Source organism: Nycticebus coucang, chromosome 15, assembly GCF_027406575.1.
Source record: "Nycticebus coucang isolate mNycCou1 chromosome 15, mNycCou1.pri, whole genome shotgun sequence".
Classification (NCBI taxonomy): Eukaryota; Metazoa; Chordata; class Mammalia; order Primates; family Lorisidae; genus Nycticebus; species Nycticebus coucang.
Window position 1 is genome coordinate 74506049 of NC_069794.1, and position 21708 is coordinate 74527756.

Sequence of the window (21708 nt, forward strand, 5' to 3'; positions counted from 1 at the left end):
GTTTTGAGCATAGTGTCAGCAGTGGATAACCAGATGATCTTAAAATAAAAAGCTAGTTACATATAATTATCCATAATTTTTCAGTGTCTAAAACAATCCAAATAACAATTTTCCTTTTATTTGTGTTTTAAGAAAATCCAGTAGCTAATGCATAGAACAACCTTTTTCATCACACGGCACAGTTAAATTATGTTGATCAAAAGAGTTAAAAAGAAAAAGAATATACTTACTCTGCTTTGAATATCTTTCAAAAATAATTACCTTTAAAAATTATCGTGGCACAGCTAAGATCCTCTCATGGCACACCAGGTGAAAATCCCTGCCATAGAGAGTTGCCTTTTGAGAAACTTTGCTTTTTGCAAAGTAGCCACATGTCCCATTGGATTAAAAATTGTAATTTCTTTCTTTTCTCAGGATGTTATATCAAGTCAGGAGTAGCCAAAAAAAAAAAAAAAAAGAAGAAGAATAAAATGTGATTAACATTATTTTGTTGTATTAATGAAAACAGGGGTGGTTTCGACTTGACTGAATTGGTAAATAAAACCAGAGGGCGTTGCTCCATAACCGTAATGAAAAGTTCAGGATGACTTTTATTTCAGCAGAATTTAGGCATTGTGAGAATTTCCTAGAATATATTTAGGTTGATTCAGCTGGAAAACCTTTACAATAAGGAAATGATAAGCTACTATTTACCCATTTCCTGGAGCTACTTTTTATTGTTACAAGTTGTGTTCCCCTGAATGGAAAAGGCTCCCTCGTCTATCCGTTCATGCCCCCAGAGCTATTCAGAATAAGACAATCTTTTCAACTGAAGCAGCCAATTTTTCTAGCAAAGGAATTTGCAATCTTTGTGGTTTGAGTAAAAAGGTGGTTCATTTTACCAGTTTCTTGATGAAATGTGTTTCATGATAAATTCAATCTTTACTTGAAAAAATTCCCCAAATCTACTTTTCTGTGCAAAATTCAACATGAAAGCCTTTCTCCACTAAAGCAGCCAAAAATTGAGTTAGTGTGGACCTGGGCAAACAGTTTGGGGTCCAAGGTTAAGGATATTTATTGCTGGAGGTTCTGTGTTTTCTTGTCCAGGAAGAACAAATTTCAACACATTGACCCTGGTTTCTAGCATATTAATTTAATTTCTTTTGTTTTAGAGGACTTTTTTTTCTTCCTGGCCCTCTTTAATCCTTCTCCCAAGTTTAACACTTGGTAGAATGTGGAATGATTTTTCCAGGGATAACTAGCAAAGGTACACAATGTGTTAATACACAGGAGATCTGCTGGTTTCATTGCACAGACTTCAGAAAAGTTTCTTGCACTCTGACTTTGGCATAGCATGCAAGAAATTCCTCATTGGTCTGCCCAACGCAATAAACAGACCTCCTGCATCTAACCACATCCACACTGAAGTTTCTCATGCGGGGTTACTTTTGCTTTCCCTATAAAAGTTAAGGGTCCCAGCATTCCTATTCCACACTTTCTTCAGCTCCTAGGCTTTGGAATTTGTGTAGAACTGTGTTTGAGAGTTAATAGGACAAGTGGCTTGACTTTTCTGTTTTTCTTAAGCCAACAGAAAAGGTAGACATGGTAAACACATCCCCTGCAGAGATACATTCATGTCCTCACATAGAGAGATGCGTGCACACACACACAGAGATCTGATGATTGAAGTGAACTTCTCCTAGAAAAAGTGCTCCCTGTGTCATTGCTGAATACCACTCCAGTCCCCTTCAGAGTCCTCCCTGGGGGAGATAATGCCCTGACACCACCGCCTACTCCATCCTTCAAAGCAATTTTGGAACTTTTTCTGGAATGGCCATCAAAGCTGTCATCATTTTACCCTTGATGTCCTGAATGTCATCAAAATGTCTTCCCTACAGTATTTCCTTTATCTTTGGATAAAGATAAAAGTCACTGGGGGCTAGATAAGGTGAGTATGGAGGGTGTTTCAATACAGTTATTTGTTTACTGGCTAAAAATTCCCTCAGGCACTGGGCCATGGGAGCTGGTGTATTGTCATGATGCAAGAGCCATGAGTTGTTAGCCAAGATTTTCAGTTAACATTTTCCTGTTTCTCTATTGATCTTTACTTGGTCTTCTGTGCTTCTCAGTCAGCTGACAATTTTGACGCACAACTGGATGAATTTTGGCAATGCTTTCATCAGTTCTGCTCGTTACTGGCTGCCCTGACCTCTCTTCATCAGTGATGCTGTCTCTCCCCTCAGAAAAACGTTGAACCCATTTGTACACTGCCATTTTATTCATGGTACTATCCTCCTAAACTTGGATTAATATGTCTTTGATTTCACTCACACTTTTGCCAAGTTTAACAAGAAATTACAAATGTTGGTTCATTGCTGTAATCCAAGCTCTAACATCCTCGTGATGGCACACATAAACATGCAACAATAATGAATGCCACTCAGCAAGACACTGCCACACGCCAACACACACCCAGCTGTGAGACACTGATATTCCAAGGGTAGGAAACCTTACCAAGTTGTTTGTACAGTGCTGCTAGCACAAGCGTATGGTGGCTAGTTCGCAGACTTAATTGTCGGACTTCATATATGTTTCTCATATATATTACGTCAGTCTGATAAAAAGTTACCATTTGCCTTTCGGTTACTCGTTTGAGGAAACTGGTTATTCTAGTCACTGCAGGTAAGTTCTTGAGTAACCCCTGCTACTCAAAGTGTGGTCCTTGATGAGCATGGGGCTTCATCAAAGAGCTTGTTAGAAATACCGTATCTCAGGCCCTAACTGAAGTACTGACATAGAACCCACATCTTAACTTGAGCCCAAGGTGATTCATAGAACCTTAAAGGTAAGGAGGCCCTGGGTTATGTGCCATGTCACCAGAGGGCCTGAGTCTAACCCAGTAGGGACACCATGGGAGGGTTTTGAGGGGGAAGCAGGCAGGCCAGCAGCGGGGCAAGGAGAAGGGGGAGCTGGGAAGGACATTGCCTGAGTTAAATTACGCTCATTAATTCAATTTGAGGCAGGAATGTGTGTAAATAAACGCTGGCAGCTGCAGCGGCTCTGTTTCCCGCAGGGCTCCGGCAGGAATGCAGGGGCCGGTGGACGTAAAAACCTGACTTGGCGTCAGCAGATAGCTCTGCAACCACGAGATAATGACGGAAAAGATGGTATTATCATTATCGTATTAGGGAGGTTTTAAATGCAGGGTTAAGTGCCAAACCTAGTGGAGAGGCTGTGTTAGCATAGATAAAATCTTCATTACTTGAAAAGATTAAGTTTACTTGACTGCTCCCTCTCCCATTTTTTTTTTTTTTCAAATCAATACAGATTGGATTTCCAAGGCGTTAAAATGAGTAGGATCCCGTCATAGTCATAGGAAGCCTGTCGGCATTTCCAAATAAATAACCTGTTCATATCAACTTTTTCCTGTATGAGACTGAGTCCATGAGAAACAGGGAAGAGAAAATTGAATTCTATAAGTTAAGAACAACTCCATTGTTCCATAAACTTGTAAAATGTTTATGGGTTTAATTTTTGGCACTTCATATTCATTCACTGTTTTAGGGGCTGAGTGATCATCGTCAGCTAATATTTATTAAACCCCATGTGGCATGCTGGGCAAGGATGCTTGCTTAAGCCAAGGCAGTTCTTGTTTGCACTGTTGTTTCTAGAAGCTCATAGAATATTATTTACTATTAAATATAATTTATTATTATTTTCTCAGCTAAAATTAGCTACAAATCCCTTGTGTTTAGTCACTGGTAGAATGGATGTAAATGAAAAGAGTCCTATTCTTTAGTTTTATCTGGAAATGTTTTCCTTAATGCCTCTGTGCCTGGGAGAAGGAGAAGTGGGGGGTGTGAGGATGACAGTTACCCAAGTGCTGGGCACGTTCTTGAGGGCTCTATACATTTAATCCGTACCATTATTTGTATTCTACACAAGAAACTGAGCCTTAGCAAAGTTAACAAATTTGGGCCAGGAGGGGAGCTGAGGTCTGACCTCAGGCTGTCTGAAAGGGCCCTACTGGCAGCCATTCACCCATAATACTCGGTAAGACCTTCTCTTTCACTCCCTGGCCAATCCCTGTCCAGCATGGGGCGTGCCTTCTCTATGTTCTTGTAGCTTGCTCCATAATTCTGGTAGGAAAAAATATTTTTATTATTGTGGACTTATATAATATGTACAGGACTCTCAACCATTGTGCTGTTGAGAATTTCAGAGAAGGGACTGGTGTTGAATAGGCCCTCGGGGCAGCAGTTCATTCCTCCCGCTAACAGGCCAATGTCCCTGTCCTATGCCTGGCGCTGGTCCTGTGGGAGAACTTAAGACATGATGTTACCCCGAATGGATGTCAGTGGAGGACACTTGTCCTTTGGCCTTCTCCCAGTTTCTTCCAGCAGTTAGAGAAAGTCCTTCCCTATCAGCCACTGCAGATAAAAATGTAGAAAACGTCACCACCTCACAGTCCACTGCGCCACCTGGGTCTCCAGTTGACATGTCCTGCGGGTACAAGTCAGGGACATGCAGAAATCTTGCCAGCCCCTTGAGGGGCCTTGATTGACCTTCTGGGTGGACATGCTGCTTTTAGCTTAGGGGAAATGATTGAAAATCTAGCTGAGAATGACAGGAAGCAGAGCAAGGCGTTTCGATTTCTAGTTATTTTATCCCCTTTGTCCACAGGTCCTTCCTTTCAGGAGAAATGGAACTGAGGGTCCAGAAAGATGAGAAAGGTTGTCGTTCCTCCTCATCTGTCTGTCCCACCCTCAGAGGCCCTCCCTTGTAGTGACCTCCCAGGAGAGTAATGCAGGGTGGTCCCGCAGCCCTGCCTCCTGTGCACGTCCACCTTGGGGAGGCTCAGCAGCCCTGAGCACACCAGGACAAGTTTAAGCTGCGTGGTCTCTGCTCCATCTCCATCACAGCAGCATCATGAAGGGTTCAGCAAATTCATGCCCGTCCCTAGGGACTTGGGATGGCAGCTGCACAATGCTGGAGGACAAAAATCATGTCAGGATCTTGTTTCCTGTCACTCAGCACCCACACACCCAACTCCCAGATATTCAGGGACCAATTTATTGGTGGATAATGCTATTGCCCCAATTCTGCTCCCACTGTGTTCTGGCCCATGTCTTCCCATGTTCTCCACTCATTAGCGGCTCTCGGAAAGCAGGTTATGGAAGGAGGCAAGACGATAATCCAAAAATCAGAACCTACTTTGGCTTGAACTTCCTGCTTGCTTCCTTGGGAAGATTGAGAAATTTTGTACACTGACGGCTCAAGCTGGGGCAGTGAAAACCCCTCTCTCTTTCCTATCCCTTTCTCTCACACAGGCAGTCCTGGTGGCCTTGGGTTCATCAGCTGCTGCTTACTGGGAGCAGCGGTCCTGCCACTCTCCTGAGCAAGCTTTGGAAAGCAAAGTATTGAGGAAGGGGCCCTAACGTCAGAGCGCTGGGCTGAACAGAACTGGACTTCCTGGCCACCACCTCTTTTTCCCCCACTGACCTCACACACTTGGCCTCCTGGCATGGCCTGCTCGGAGCCCCGGGCCCCTCCATCTTCACCTCTGACATTTGCTCTTGCCCCGTCTCTTTGCCTCTGCTAACTTTCAATTCCTGTCCCTAGGGACTTGGGATGGCAGCTGCACAAAGCTGGAGGATTGTGGGAATGAGACAACTCTGTTCTGCAGAGATGCAGATTGCTTAGCACCATGACCCTTGTCTGTGTGGCCTTCCTGGGATGTCCCTTTGTGGCAAAAGCCTAGGACTCACCTCCTCGCGGCAGCTGAAGGGTCAGTCTCCCTTCTCTTTTTTTCCCTGCATCTTTCTCTGACCCTGTCTTTCTCCTTCCATTCTTTTTTTTTTTTTTTTGTAGAGACAGAGTCTCACTGTACCGCCCTCAGGTAGAGTGCCATGGCGTCACACGGCTCACAGCAACCTCTAACTCTTGGGCTTAGGCGATTCTCTTGCCTCAGCCTCCCGAGCAGCTGGGACTACAGGCGCGCGCAACAACACCCGGCTATTTTTCTGTTGCAGTTTGGCCAGGGCTGGGTCCGAACCCGCCACCCTCGGCATATGGGGCTGGCGCCCTACTCACTGAGCCACAGGCGCCGCCCCCTCTCCTTCCATTCTTAAAGACCATAAAGACCAAATCATAAAGACCGAATACGAGGCCTGGCAACTATCTGGGGAAGGTCACTTTCCCTTCCCACTTCATCAACAGAACAGAGAGTGGCTGGATTTGAGTCCCAGCAGCCCATGCAGATCAGCCCTGAGCCAGAGAAACCGTGGTGAGCTGCTGTTTCTGATTATGCTGTTTTCTTCCTGTTAATTCCATAGTCTTGTTTCTCTTAGAATTAAACAATCAAAACCTGATATGAGGAGAATTCAATCAGAGCAGGGTATTTGTAGAGCCAGAGCATTTTTCCTCTTTTAAAGGTGTCCTTTTACACAGCCGTGTGGGTTGTTTTCATGCTTTAACTCTGTAATAGTGTGTTTATTTACGCAGACCCACACAATTCTCTCCTGCTCTGGGTAATCCAATATTAACTGATAATAACCAGGATTCCCATTGAAAGAAGGGATAGTTCCAAGAAAAGCAAAGGGAATTGCAGGTTCAAAATTACAGAGAGAAATTCTGAATAAAGCCCTACTGAAGAGGATGTGGGAAAATAGTTAAACTGAGGAGTGCTCTCAGAGCAGATGTCACTGCCTCTGCTATTGTTTTTAAGTCGTGTTTGGTTTGAAGGAAGTTTTTTCCTCCAAAAATATTACAGTAGCTAGTTCTGAAATGGGCAGGCAATGTTAGCTCTTAAATAAGGTATATATTTTTATATATCTGTAACTAATCAATAATGACATTAAGCTTTTCAAATTACCTAATATGGTATCTTCCCCCTCCCCCAAAAAAGTTGGAATGTGTGTGTGTTGGGAGGTAGGGGTGATGATGGAATAAAATATCTGTTGCTGGGTTAGGTCATAAATCTAATAAATAGTTCTTATTCTAGAAGATTCTCAATGTGGAAATTATGGTACTTGCTCCTTCTGGGTTTGGCTGCATGTGCTTTTTGTATTTCTATAATCAAAAGGGGATGTGCGTCTGCTAGATGTACAGTGCCTCCTGTATGTTGTCACATCTGCAGGTACATTCTGCATTTTGTGGATAGGTGGCACAGTCGGGGCTGGGGACCTGGCAGGCAGTTGCTGTTGCACGTGGTCACACCCACTGCACACACAGTGCAACGCGAAGAAGGAGGGGCTCTGAGGGCTCCACTCCACGGGGCAGAACATCTCCCAGGGCCACACGGTGGAAATCCATCCCAAGTAGTGGCACAAAGATACCTCTGCCATCTCATAGCTGTTCCCTGGCATGTAGGGAAAATGTTCTGAGACCTAGTGCCTTCTCCAGAGAGACCGTTAGAGATTTACTGCCACGAAAGTAGAAATTTTTGAGAAAACCCTGGTACAGCTTCTAATCCCCAGCCACTTAGTTATTCTATGGGCTTTACGGGATGCCACCAGTTGGTTGAATTTGCAGAGAAAAGAGGAATCAGCTCAGGCACACTGACAAAAGCTAATAGATAACTTTTCAGTATGCTAGTCAGGAGAATATAAGGTCTAGGTAGGCTTAGTAAACATGCATGCTGTGAGACTCATTTGTATGAAGTTGCACGGTTTGCAAAGCTAATTTATGGTGCTGGAGGTCAGAAGAGTGGTCATGCCTGGACAGAAGGAGGATGAGTAGGAAATGGAAAGGGCATGGGTGGCTTTTGCTAAGTTTCTGGGTTTTTTGATCTGAGTCCTGTTCACAGATAACTCATTTGGTGAAAATGAAAAATCATTTGAGATGCACATATATTATCTGTGCACTTAACGTATGTGTGTTCTACTTCAATAAAAAATTTACACTAAGAAAAATATGATGTAAGAGCACAGGGAAAAACTCCTTCCTCAGTTCAACTTTTAGTGATAATAAATTCAGATGAGGAAGGGAGGAAGACAGCAAACCAAAATACCGTATGTCTTGTACGTGCAGGGAGTGCTTTTTACACTTGCGCTGTGAGCTTGTTTAACTTCTATGACTTCTTCTTATGTTTTATTTTTTTATTTTTTTTATTTTTATTAAACCATAGCTGTGTACATTAGTATGATCGTGGGGCACCATACACTTGGTTCATAGATCGTTTGACACATTTTCATCACACTAGTTAACATAGCTTTTGTAGCATTTTCTTAGTTATTTTGCTAAGACCTTTACATTCCACATTTACTAGGATTCACATATACCCTTGTAAGATGCACTGCAGGTGTAATCCCATTAATCCCCCTCCTTCCCCCTCTATCCCCTCCCTTTCCCCCTTCACCCTATTCTTAGGTTATAACTGGGATATAGCTTTCATGTGAAGGTCCTACATTAGTTTCATAATAAGGGTTGAGTACATTGGGTACTTTTTCTTCCATTCTTGAGACACTTTACTAAGAAGACTTTACCTCTTTCATGTTTACATGGATGGAGCTGGAACATATTCTTCTTATGTTTTGATTTGTCTACTGAGGCATCCCGGTGTGGGTTTTTTAGTTCGATTGTTCTTAACAGACCTATAATCGTATCAATATGCTTTTGAATCCCAGTGGAATACTTTTGAATAAATGCTTCAGTAGCCTGCTTATGCAATGAATAATCTAAAAATTCATTGCAGCATACTGGACTTTATAATCATGGCACTACCCATGGAGAATGGGCTAAGAGACAAGAAAGGAACAGAGCCCAGAGCCCGCAGGGAACATGGGCCTTGACAGGACGGATAAATACCTTCTATTTAACAAAGGCGGCACAAGTTGTTAGCTAGACAAGAGTCCAGTGATCGCTTTGTAAAGGTCAGTTGAATAATTCAATTTTGTTTTCTCTTTAAAAAGGTGAAATAGCTTTGAGTTGTTGTGAAATTCCAAATTCCTGCCTAGAATTTGGGGTTAGGACCAAAACAATACTCTGAGAATTTAGTAGCCCCACAATTTTCCTCATTAAAGAGCTTTACCTAAAAGTGCCTTAAATATTTTTACAAAATTTCTGAAATTGGCTGATAAGGGGAATTTCATTTTCTTCTTCTGTGTCAAGTTCCAAAAAAGCTAAAACAAAAAAGGGAGCAACAAAATCTGGACATTGGGTGCAGTAACTAGTCAAGAGAGCCCCCACAGCTTGGAATTTGCTAAAAGCTTTATTGTTTTCTGCTCTTGGGTTATTCAGCCAAATGGCATGTGGAAGTTTGAGAGATTCATGGGGTTATTTTGTAGAGATGGAAATTTTATTGGCTGAGGTAAATTTTTTCTGTTAAGTTTATGGGAAAATATTAATTCTGAAGCCTCCCTTCTCTTATTTACCTTAATATGGGACTTTTATTCCTATGACTTATCAAGGACTATGCCAGGTAGCAAACAATGTAAGTTCAATCACATAAGAAAGACCTCCTTTTTACATTCTCTACAGAACTAAGTGATACTTGTATATCATCTTCAGAAATAATTTTTTTTTTACTATTTTTATTGCAGTTGCTTCAATCCTCATCTTTCCCCCCATTTCTTAGCAGAGACCAATGTCCATTAGTCGCTAACTTTGTTTTCTTATCATTTATCATCTGTATCATTTAAATAATCTTTTTAAATAATAAAAGCCCGTTTTCTGACATCAGGAAGTTGAAAACCTCCTAGGTAAAGGATTATATGAATAAATTTTCTTTGAATCACTTTTTTTTTTTTTTTCTGTATTTCTTGGCTAGAAGACTCTTTAAGAAATAATTTCACTGCTTTTAAGAAAAACTCTGAGATGTGGTCTGGTTACCAACCTCTTCTTACACTTCCTGAGGCCTGGTGGTAGATTAATGAAGTCTTCTTTAGGAAGGGCTATTTTAGGCCTGAGATGAGTTCTGTGTGAGCCTTCATGCTTTTCCTGCCGGATGTCATCAGTACCACTTCTACCCCCTCGGTCCCAAATGTGCAGTCTCTTAACCTTTGTGATAGTTGACCCAGCAGTGCTAATACTCCCACCATTCATTCCTTCCAGAGATTCTGTCTTTTGCTTCTGAAACATAATTCTTTCCTAACTCTTTGACTTGCAATTTGTTCTACCCCATGGCCCCAGACTTATGTGATTAGTCTGAAGGATTCTTTGCTCCCTCACCTGTTTTGTTTTTGTTTTTTTTTTTTAATTTTTACTTGCTTTCTAGATCACATAATATATACCAAACCCTTTAATTCCAGCTAAAAACTAACAACTTTCAAAAGTGTATCTTTAGCCTAATAGTTTCTAGTCGTCCATGCCTCAATCTACCTTGACAGATTTTTTTTTTTTTTTTTTGTAGAGACAGAGTCTCACTTTATGGCCCTCTGTAGAGTGCCGTGGCTTCACACAGCTCACAGCAACCTCCAACTCCTGGGCTTAAGCGATTCTCTTGCCTCAGCCTCCCGAGTAGCTGGGACTACAGGCGCTGGCCACAAAGCCCGGCTATTTTTTTTTTGGTTGCAGTTTGGCCGGGGCCAGGTTTGAACCCGCCACCCTCGGTATATGGGGCTGGCGCCCTACGGACTGAGCCACAGGCGCCGCCCCCTTGACAGATTTTGTATCTCTTTAAACAATTAACACAATACCTGGTACATAAGAAGTAGATAGATGAAAAATATACATCAGTGAAGCTTTCTTAATAATTTCTACATTTAATTTTAGAATTTTACTCCAAAGAAATGTCCTCTGATGATGTATTGGAAATCAGAAGAAGGAATGTGGCTGTTTCCCTTCCCTGATCCATATTTCTACTTCTGTCATGATGACCACCAGACCACCCTCACAGTTGGTTCATTTTTAATTAAAGGCCCTATCAGATTTCTTGCAGAAGTGCATTTTGGGGATTGAGATGACACTTTATGGAATATTTTTTTCCTTTATTATTGTGGGACAGACTGATGTTGAACATAAGTCCATGGAGTAGGACTGTGAATAATACATTTGGAAACCTTTTATTTTTTTTCCCTAGTGGAAGCCTTTTACTGCCAGAAGTGAATATCCCATAGAACTGAAGAGAGACCTATGAAATTTAGCTTTTAAAAACAAAGCTGTGTTTAAGTTCTGTAGAAACAGAAGGTATTGTTTAAAAATGACACAGAAGATGTTATGAAATTTGTTCTAAAGCATTACTCTCAGGCTAAGTCATGTTTGCCAAGTTACAACCTGGAACACATTTTTACAACTCAGCAGAGCTCCGAAATCAAGGGTCTGTGGTGATAAAAGGAGCTCATGTTGTGTGGTGGCTGGAACGCTCGGTCGCTCTGCAGGTGAGGAAATGAAGCTCATATCCATCTAGATTCTAGAAGCATCCTGCATCTCTTCCTGAGCTGACTTGGCAAAGCCCCCGTCGAGCTCCAAACACAAGCTGTGTTGTCCTTGAGATTTACTTTTGTTGGAGGAAAATGTATTTTCATAGGTACTATGCATTGCTCTCATTCAGTTGTAGAATCATCAGTACTTTTCTTCAGCGTGTATTTGATGTTTCTTCAGGGCAAAGTTATGCTACTCGAAAATAATCATGTTGAAAGCTTATGGTATGAGGAATGGGGTAGAAATTGTTGGGTTGCTTCTTAGATCTGAACCATCTGATCCTTGCCTTCATCTATATGAAGTAAAAACTGTATGTGCAGGCTCAGCACCCATAGCACAGTGGTTACAGTACCACCCACATGCACCGAGGCTGGCAGGTTGGAACCCAGCTCGGGCCAGCTAAACAACAATAACAACTGCAACAAGAAAATAGCTGGCGTTGTGGTAGGCACCTGTCATCCCAGCTACTTGGGAGGCTGAAGCAAGAGAATTGCTTAAGCCCAAGAATTTGAGGTTGCTGTGAGCTGTGACTCCATAGCACTCTTCTGAGGGTGACATAGTGAAACTCTTGTCTCAGAAAAGAAAAACAAAACTGTATGTGCATATACATTAAGGGATTCTGTGGGGTGGGCTCGGATTCACGTTGGAGGGGACGCACTGTCACTCTTGCCTCTGCACTTAGGTATATAATTTTTCGCCTGAGATGGTCAAAGTGCCCCACACTGGGAAAAAGACAAAAAATAGAAAGGGCAAAGAAGTTGTTGGGTTTTTGTTTTGTTTTGTTTTTTGTCTGACACATTAAAAAATTTTAGGTTAACATATTTAACAGGTGAATTGGACTGGGTGTGTTTGTTTTTGTGGTTTGCTTGATTTTGAGACTTCAGAGTCTTATACAAAGAGGGAGGTGTGTGGCCTTCAAAGTATTTATCTCATTTTATTAGTAGGTGGCGGCAGCTTGGGTATTTACCATGCAGATCCTATCTGGGAACAGAGTGGCATCCCTCTGGGTATGAGCTCAGTTTGGCTTTAGGGTTGGAATTTTCTGATGGCTATGATAAATGAATTAAAAAGTAGTGGGAACAAATGGAAACTTTGATCTCTCTCTCTCTCACACACAGACATCTTAGTGACGTCTCTTTCTTCCACCGGTGTCACACAGGTTCTCTGGATGCTCTGTGCATGCAGGGAACTCCTCCTGTTTCCCCCTTCTCTGCCCTGACCCAGTTGATGGCACCAGTGACTGTCAGGGACACGGCTGGGTTGCCTTCCTTCTTGTGAAGCACGGGGGTTTTGTGTGCTTGTCCTTTGCGTAAACATGAGGTCTAAATGCTTTGATGACCCAAGATAGAAAGTATTTTTCAAAGAATACCCAAGCTGAAAACATTATACATTAGTGCAAATTAAGCAGTGGGTAATATGAAATGTCTGATTTTGAATCATAAGTTCAGTTTATTATATTTTAAACAAGAAGCAGTATGTTTAATCAAAGTATGTGCCTAAACTGTCAACACAGTTTTGTCATCTTAACAGCAGCTTATGCCAGCAAAGAAGAGGCCTGAAGAGCTAGTGGCAGTAAAATTGCAGAAGGCATTTTCCCCAGATTGTTGAGAATTGAATATTTTTCCTTGAAAGAAGTGGTCGAAATTCTGGAAGCGGCAGTCAGTTGGTGTAAGGTCTGGTGAATACAACAGATGGCAGAGAGTTTCCAGTCCTAGCTTCTGTAGTTTGAGCACTGTTATTTTTGCAATAGTATTGTCTTGCAAGAGAATTGGCCTGTCTCAGGTGACCTTCCCAGCTGCATAATTGCAAGCATCCTCATCATTTGGTCCAGCTGGCTGCCGTAGACATCCATTGTAATCGACTGACCAGGCTTCATGAGGCTGTGGTGGATGAGGCCAGGGCTGGACCACCAGACAGACACCGGGAGTTTTTGTGATGACTACTCAGTTTTGGGCTGTGTTTTGGCACTTCAACTTTATCCAACTATTGTGCCCAATACTCATGATTGCCAAAAAGAGTCCATTTTTTATCACACATAAAAATATGGTGTATGTCCGCCTTTCTGTTGTGACAACTATGTCAAGTGACTCCACGATGGTCACACGGACACAGCAGCTCCCCTGGCAGGGCGCTTCTATGCTGGGCAGACACTGCCTCCTTCCCTGTGGAGCATTTCATGCTTTTCTCTCTTCCTTTTGTATAATGAGATACGATAAACACTGACCACTGATTCCTTACTTGAGAGAGATCCCTGTGCTACAATGGCCCTTCCTCCACACACAGTAGGGGGTGCACAGGGCCCCTGCCTGCCTCCCACTCAGGTACTTGGAACCCTACAAGTCCCTGTTCAGTGACCCCCAGGTTTATGTACAGGGCTAGCCTGGTCTTCCTCAAGCTTCAGCCCCCTAGTAGTAGTATAGATAGGTCCAGTTTGGGACTGTTTACACCAAACATATTGGGCATATCAATAAATATTGTCTCAGTCCAGGAAAGGTGATTATTGGCAAGCATGCATGTAGCTGCACCTCAGTGCCTGGTCTGAGCGTGTGGCTCCACTGAGCCAGGACAGCTCAGACCGGTCTGCCCACATGCCCTGGCAATCCTGTGCGAGGGGGCTGGCCTTTCCCCAGACCCTGTTTGTGACATGCTATAACCCCTTTAACCTCCTAAGCCTGGGTATATCCAAGAAATGGAGATTATAGGACATGATTTATTAAGAGTTTTGCCATATAACATATGAAGGTGTCCAGCATACTCCATGATAGCTGCTTAGTATATGTTATTCAGGAGATTCTTCTTGCTTTACCAACCTGTCAGAAATAGTTTTGAAGCAATTTTTTAATCAAACACTCTGTATGTAGTCATTCAGCACATATCAATGTGTGCCTGCCGTGTACCAGGCACAATTCCAGGACTTGGAGATAGGGCTGGATGAAGATGGAGGCCCCTGTGTTATGGATCTTCCATTCTAGCAAAATCAGGAAAAAACAAATGAATGCTATGTAAACAAGAAAGACAAAAACAAAACAAACAAACAAACAAAAAAAAAAAACCATGGTCATGCAGAAAATTACAATAGTGTGTGACTTGGTCGATTCCTCTGGATCAGTATTTTTCTACTTTTTTTTGATCTCACAGGACACTTGAACCTATAGTTAAATTTCTGCAGTACATGTAAATTATGTTGATTAAAAAAAGAGTTTTTTAAAAAAGAATATACTTTGGGGTGGCGCTTGTAGCTCAGTGGGTAGGACGCTGGCCACATACACTGAGGCTGGCAGGTTCGAACCTAGCTTGGGCCTGCTAAACAACAATCACAACTACAACAAAAAAATAGCCAGGAGTTGTGGCCGGGTGCCTGTAGTCCCAGCTACTTGGGAGGCTGAGGCAAGAGAATCACATAAGCCCAACAGTTTGAGGTTGCTGTGAGCCCAACAGTTTGAGGTACTCAACCAAGGGCACCATAGTGAGGCTCTGTCTCAAAAATAAATAAATAAATAAATAAATAAAGGCTAAGCGCCCATAGTTTAGTGACCACATACACCAAAGCTGGCAGGTTTGAGCCCAGTCTGGGCCTACTAAAACAACAAGGACAACTATGACAACTACGACAACAACAAAAAGTAGCCAAGTGTTGTGGCAGGTGCCTATAGTCCCAGCTACTTGGGACTTGCCCAGCTGAGACATGAGAATCACTTAAGCCCAAGAGTTTGAGGTTGCTGTGAGCTGTGACACTCCGGCATTCTACTGAGGGCAACATAGTAAGACTCTGTTCCAAAAAAAAAAAAAAAAAAGAAAGAAAGAAAAATATATATATACACTTTGCTTTGAACTTCATCTAAAAATAATTTAATCAATGGTCTTTAAGAAGTTTTATGGCACACCAATGTGCGGCAGCACAGTGGTTAAAAATGCTCTAGATGCCTTCTAGGAGAGCTGCCCAGGATGCAGAGCATGGTGTGTTCTGAGGACCAGGCTGTGGTCAGGCAGGCAAGAGTGGGTGCAGGGGAGGAGAGCAGAGGGGTGAGCAGCGGCTGACCAGGGAGGTCTTTGTACAGAATAGAGTGAAAAACGTGGATTTTACTGTAAATGAGATGGAGAGTCTCAAACAGGAAAATAATGTCCTGTTTTATACATTTAAAAAAGTAACTGGGCCCCAGTGTGGGAAATGTATGGTACAGTGGCTGGAGTGGAGGCAGGGAGGCCAGATTATGTAATGAGGACTTGCAGGGGAGTGGCAGGCATAGGAGTACAGGAGGGAGATGAGGCCAGGGCTGGACCACCAGATAGACACCGGGAGCTTTTGCGATGACTAGTCAGTTTTGGGCTGTGTTTTGGCACTTCAGCTTTACCCGACATCCTGGGTTCAGGATGCATACAGCTTGTGCAGGAATTGGGGTAGAAGCTTAGGAAAAGAGAAGAATCCAAGGCATCTGCTGGAGCTTTTGCATGAACGAGGGTGCTTTGTGATAGCAGAGCTATTTACAAAGATGGAAAACCCTGGGAGGGTTGGGGATGTGGGGGGAAATCGGGTGCCTGCAGTCTGGTGTATCAGCTGCTAATGCAGGTGACACTCAGAAGCAGTGGGAGGGCTAGTGAGTACTTCATGGATATTGTATGGAAGTGGAGCAAAGACTAACTCACCATGTGACATAGGGCAAGACAGCGTCTAAGGTGTGCCTCATCACGGAATCTGATGGGTGGTATAATTTGTGTTGAGAGGCAGGATGATTCCCCGTTGGTCTAGTGAGGAAGGAGGAGCAGGAAGTGGAATGAAAGTGATGGGAGACCATGACGGAGTTGCAGGCCACTGCTGTGTGGAGGACGATCGAGCCTGCAGTGGGAAAGGAGACACCTGGAGGCTTCTCCCAGCAGCCCAGGCAGTACCAAAGGGGCCCAGTGAATGTCAGGTCAAGGGTTTTGTAGATAGAATTGGGAAAAAGGGAAGCAGAGAATTGATTGAAGAGGAGAAAAAGAAAAAATGGACTGAGCTGAAAGGGCTTTGAAAGTTTTGCAGGATTGGAGAACTTTCCTTAAATAAGAAGCTCCAGTAGCATTAGGTGCACGTAAAAGAAAAAAAATAACACTTGGTGCTTGGAATTGGGAAGTTTTTTCTTTTTAATTTTCTTTCAGAGTAATATGAGGGTACAAATGTTTAGCTTACATTGTTTTCAGTTCTAAGGAAAAGTTCAAGTTAAAGTTGAGCCCTTCACCCAGGGCAGCATGCTGAACACCCTCATGTGTGTACATTAAGTGAGATCCCACCAATCGGCCTCCCTCCTTTTTCTCCTCCCCTCCCCCTCATTAGACTATACTTGTGCTTTTTCTTTCTTGTGGGCGTGTAGTTGTTTATATATTGGTTTCATATTACTATTAGCACATTGGATACTTTTTTTCCATTCTTGAGATTCTTTATTAAGAAGAATGTGTTTCAACTCCATCCAGGTAAATGTAAAAAATGTGAAGTCTCCATCTTTTCTTGTGGCTGAATAGACTCCATGGTCTACATACACCACAATTTGTTAATCCATTCATGGGTTGATGGGTTGCTTCCACATCTTAGTAATTACAGTAAACATTCTGGTGCAGATGTCCTTGTGATGAAATGATTTTTGTTCTTCTGGGTAAAAACCTAGTAATGGGATTGCAGGATCAAATGGAAAGTCAACATTAGTTCTTTGAGAATTCTCTATACTTCTTTCCATAAAGGATGTATTAGTTTGCAATCCCACCAGCAATACAGAAGTGTCCCCTTCTCTTCACATCCACGCCAGCTTGGAGACTTTCTGATGTGGGCTATTCTCACTACCATTCAGTGTGATATCTCAGAGTGATTTTGGTTTGCATTTCTCTGATGATTAGGGAAAATGAACATTTTTTTCATGTGTTTGTTGGTCATTTGTCTTCTTGGGAGAAGTTTCTGTTCAAGTCTCTTGCCTATTTATAAATGGGGTTGTTTGCTCTTTTCTTGATGATTAATTTGAGTTCTCTGTAGATTCTAGTTATCCATGCTTTGTCAGATTCACAGAATGCAAATACCTTCTCACATTCCAAAGGCTGTCTGTTTGCTTTAATTGTGGTGCCCTCAACTTGCTGAAACTTTTTTTTTTCTTTTGCGCATTTTGGCCAGGGCTGAGTTTGAACCCACCACCTCTGGCATATGGGGCCAGTGCCCTACTCCTTTGAGCCACAGGCAGCGCCTGTCTTGCAGAAGCTTTTTAACTTGATCATGTCCCATTTATTTATTTTTGGTGTTGCTGCAATTGCCAAGGGGGATCTTCTTCATAAAATCTTTTCCCAGGCCAATTTTGTCAAGCATTTTCCCCACACACTCTTCTAGAATGCCTATTATTTCATGTTTTAAATTTTAATCTTTTATCCAGCAAGAGTCAAATTTTGTCAATGGTGAGAGATGCTGATCCAATTTCAGTCTTCTATATGTGGCTAACCAGTTCTCCCAGAACCATTTATTAAATAAGGATTCTTTTGAAATTGGGAAGTTTTATGTGCATGTCTATGCCTTTAAAGGAATTAAATGTTATACTTGGTAGTAATATATTTTAATACAAAATATGTCAACTGTGAATATAAAGACATTGCTGTATTATATACACATACCATTAAAATTGTAATTTTTAAGAAGTAAATCTACTAGAAAGGGCAAAATAGAAATTTTAATTATCAAGTTGTCTTTCCATTATTTTTATATACAAATCTTAGAGACAGGAACAGAGAAGTTTCAGAAGTCAGTTTCTGAAGGAGTAAAAGGCATATTTTAAATAGATATTGATAGCAATGAAAGTTCTATGGGCAGCTGAGGTTTCGAAGTTAGATTAGATTTCACTCTAGAGTTTATTTTCCAAGCTAATAAAGCCATGGAGGCTTGTTCTAGCCTGTTGATGGTAAACTATCTCCAAACAGGATGTGGTGATTATTTGTAAATGATTATTGCTTATTCTGACAGTAGAACATCCCATTTTAAAAATTCATATAACAGTGACTTGAATGAAAATATATGTATAGCATATAAATGCTGGCTGACATATCGAGTTTGAAGATCCCTAAATAATGATAAATCACAGCAATTCAGCTACGTTAAGCTACATTTGGGCTCCATTAAGTAACTAGCCTTGTAGTTATAGAAAAGGCTAACAAAAAAATTTTGGCAATTCAATGGTATAAGAGCATGAGGTTTAGAAAGAACAGTGACCCACTTCACTGAGCAGAAAAGGAATGGAAGGTTGCTCAACTCCAGGGAACCATTTCCCCACCATCCTCCCTGCATTATAAACAGCAAATGCAGTTCCAGTCCTAAGACGTTATCTGACTGCAGAGTGATATGCTAGTAATCTACATGTGTGCGCGTGTATGTGTAACTGCAACCAAGAAGCTTCAGGTATATCTCCTTGCCCATTCCTATAGCCTTGGGGACCATGGACATTTCTCTGTAAAAGCAGATTTGCTTATTTGTACAAATGAAATGGTGCTTTTGAACTAGGACTCTAGCTTTTAAACATGGGAAGCCCCATGTCTGGTGGGCAAAGAATAAAGTGTAGATAGTATGTATTTCATACTTGTACTTTGGGCCGTGAGTATTTAAATCAGTTACACACATTCATTTGAATGCTTTGTCACATCATACCAGTAGCATCAGTTGCGCCCACTAGTATTCACTGTGCATACATGTGGGGGGTGTGTGTAGACATTTCATATCATGCTAAACCCCGGCTCCTCTTACTCGCCCTTGACTGTTGACCCCCGGGTGAGGCTCCAGCCTGCTCTGTCCCTCTGCTTGTCCCCAGCTTTCAACCCCCGCTCTTACTGTGAGCCCAGGTCCACGTGTCATCCCACACTTCCTCCTGAACCGCATGCTCAAGCTTGTTAAGCGGATTTTCAGCTTCTCGACAAGATGTTTCTTCCAAAATGTCTATGGTCTGTAGGGCCCTGAAAATCAACATCAAAATGTTAAAGCTATGTTTATACATTCCTCAACACACATGCTCACAGCAGTGGTGAGGGGACAAAGTAGACAAGAACTCCTTTCTTCTGCTGTGTTTCCTGTCCTTGTGACAAGTTACCTAAGACTCATTTTTGACTTCTTCCTCTGCCACACTCTCCAAGAAAAGGTCGGGGGGGATGGGGGACAGGTAAGGGTAGGGGGCATGGTAACCCTGCTGCTGTGGTCTAGTCTTCCCTTTCCTTTCTCCTACCTTTCAACTGTAGAGGTAGCCCTGCCAGGTAGGGCTGCTATGACTCCCTTCCCTCCCCCACTCAACCCTCCCATGCTTTCCACTAACCTCACCTGGTCTCTTCATAGTCATTCTGGCCCCTCTAAGTCTGTTCTCCCCTGGAATGATCCCTTTGGAACCTCAATCACTCATGTCAGTCATTCCTTCGTTCAGAAACCTCAGTGCCTTGGAGCTTCATTGAAAGTGTAGTCTAAGTCCTCCAAATGGTCCCATCATTTGCCATCATCCCTGCTGTCTTAGCACACTGCTCTTCACAACACTGGTCTTGTTGTGCACTGGCCCAGGTACATTCTTACTGCAGGCTGTGAGCTTGCTGTTCCCTTTGCCCTCGCTCAGCCTTTGCGCCCTTAGAAATCTGTGCCCTGGATCCCTCCCTTCCTCCACGGCCTTACACAGAGTCCCAGCCCTCCCTTCCCTGGTGGCCTTGAATACCCCTCCCTCTGCACACATCTTAACCATGAAGACTTCGCCTGTTCCATGGCCCTTCTCACCTACTTATTCCCTTTTGTTTTCCCACGCACATTCACACAATGTACATACATAATCTCTATGAGCCTCAGCAGTGAGGTATAGAGCACTTTTCCTAGGATGTATTTGAAAACTGATTTCTTGTATGTCCCATCCATATCATGTTCCATTATAATTTACCATTTCCATTCTGCTGCTCGTCTGACTCTAAGCTCCTACAGGATAATGATAACAGTCTATCATTTTATTCTCAATATCTAACAAATATTATTACATATAATTCTTTTGTCCTCAGTGTCTACCAAATTGCTAAATATAGTTCTTTAATAAGTGTGGCTAAACAAAAATTCATCTTAGTGATGTGAGATTATCATTTGTTGGGCTTGCTTGAGTATTTGGTAGCCAGAGTTTTGCACACACATTAATGTGAGTATGGGCGTGCACACACACACACATACACACACCCATTAAGGAGCAGTATGTGTGCCCAGCCTGGGCCCTGGTCCTATATATATAGAGAGAGCATGAGTTATCTGTCCGTGGGTACTGTCCATGTATTCCTCTTTCCTTCACCTGGGAACATGACCCCTCTTCTCTTTCCTGAAGACCTACATTTGGTCTCTACTACTTTCTACTTCAGCACATGGCCTACTTAAATACTTTACTTTAAAAAAAAAATTTAGGAAGACTTTCTTTCTTAAGTGCTCATTTCTAAAAAGATAAAATGTTCTTTTCCTCTCTAATTTTAACTCTTCTTCCTGTTGTTCTGGCCCATCTTCTGACATTTTTTTTTTTTAATTGGGGATTCATTAAATCCCCAATTTAGGGTACAATAAGCCAGGTTACACTGATAGCAATTGTTAGGCAAAGTCCCTCTTGCAATCATGTCTTGCCCCTAAACCTCATTCATTTATTCTCTCACCTCCTTCTCTCCTCCCTCGTTCTTTTAATTTTCTGGTTTCTCCTGGCATTTAAAAAGTACCAGCAGTAAAGAACCTGCCTGGTCCCCTGTGCTGGACTGTCTTTGCTGCTTTTTCTCCCACCTCTTTACTGTCTACAGGAGGTAAGTGTTGGCTTTCTGCTCAAGCCTCTGATTCCTCTCCATGTTCTCCACAAATCCTTGCCATCTGGGATTCTGTGGAAGTGCAGAGATCACCAGCAGCCATCTGAATGCCAGCCTCTGCCCCCATCTCCATCTCAGTTTTACTGTGTCCACCGACGGACAGCATTAGCCCCTCACCTCCTGGTTCCCTAAAGGAACCTGCGTTGGCCCCTGGGAGTTTCCACTCTCCTGGCATCCCTTCCTGCCTTTTGGAAGGTCTCCCCTTCTTTGCCTTTGTTGGGGCAAGGGGAAACTTTCCCTTTCCCCTGAAAGTTTGCTGAAAGATCAACTCAGGATTAAGGCAGATTAATAAGAGGAAGACGTTTATTTACCATGTGCATGGGGAGAATCAGTGATGACTCAGTATCCCAGTGGGATCCAGGTGTCTCTGTGCCCACTTTTTAGAGGGGAGAGGAGCTGAGGCATATGGGTAATTCTGCTTAGGGGCAGTAAATGGTTGCTAGGGAGGATGAAAGGTACTTGGGGGAATGGATGGATGGGGAGAAATAGATTGACTTATAAATTAAGCTGAGAGATAGGTATTATGTT

The 21708-nt window shown here is 42.5% G+C and overlaps 1 protein-coding gene across 4 annotated transcripts in view; it reads left to right on the forward strand.

Moving 5' to 3' along the window:
* Nucleotides 1-21708, forward strand: part of ATP8A2 (ATPase phospholipid transporting 8A2) — a 752313-nt gene that overhangs the window by 613819 nt on the left and 116786 nt on the right. The window lies entirely within an intron of this gene.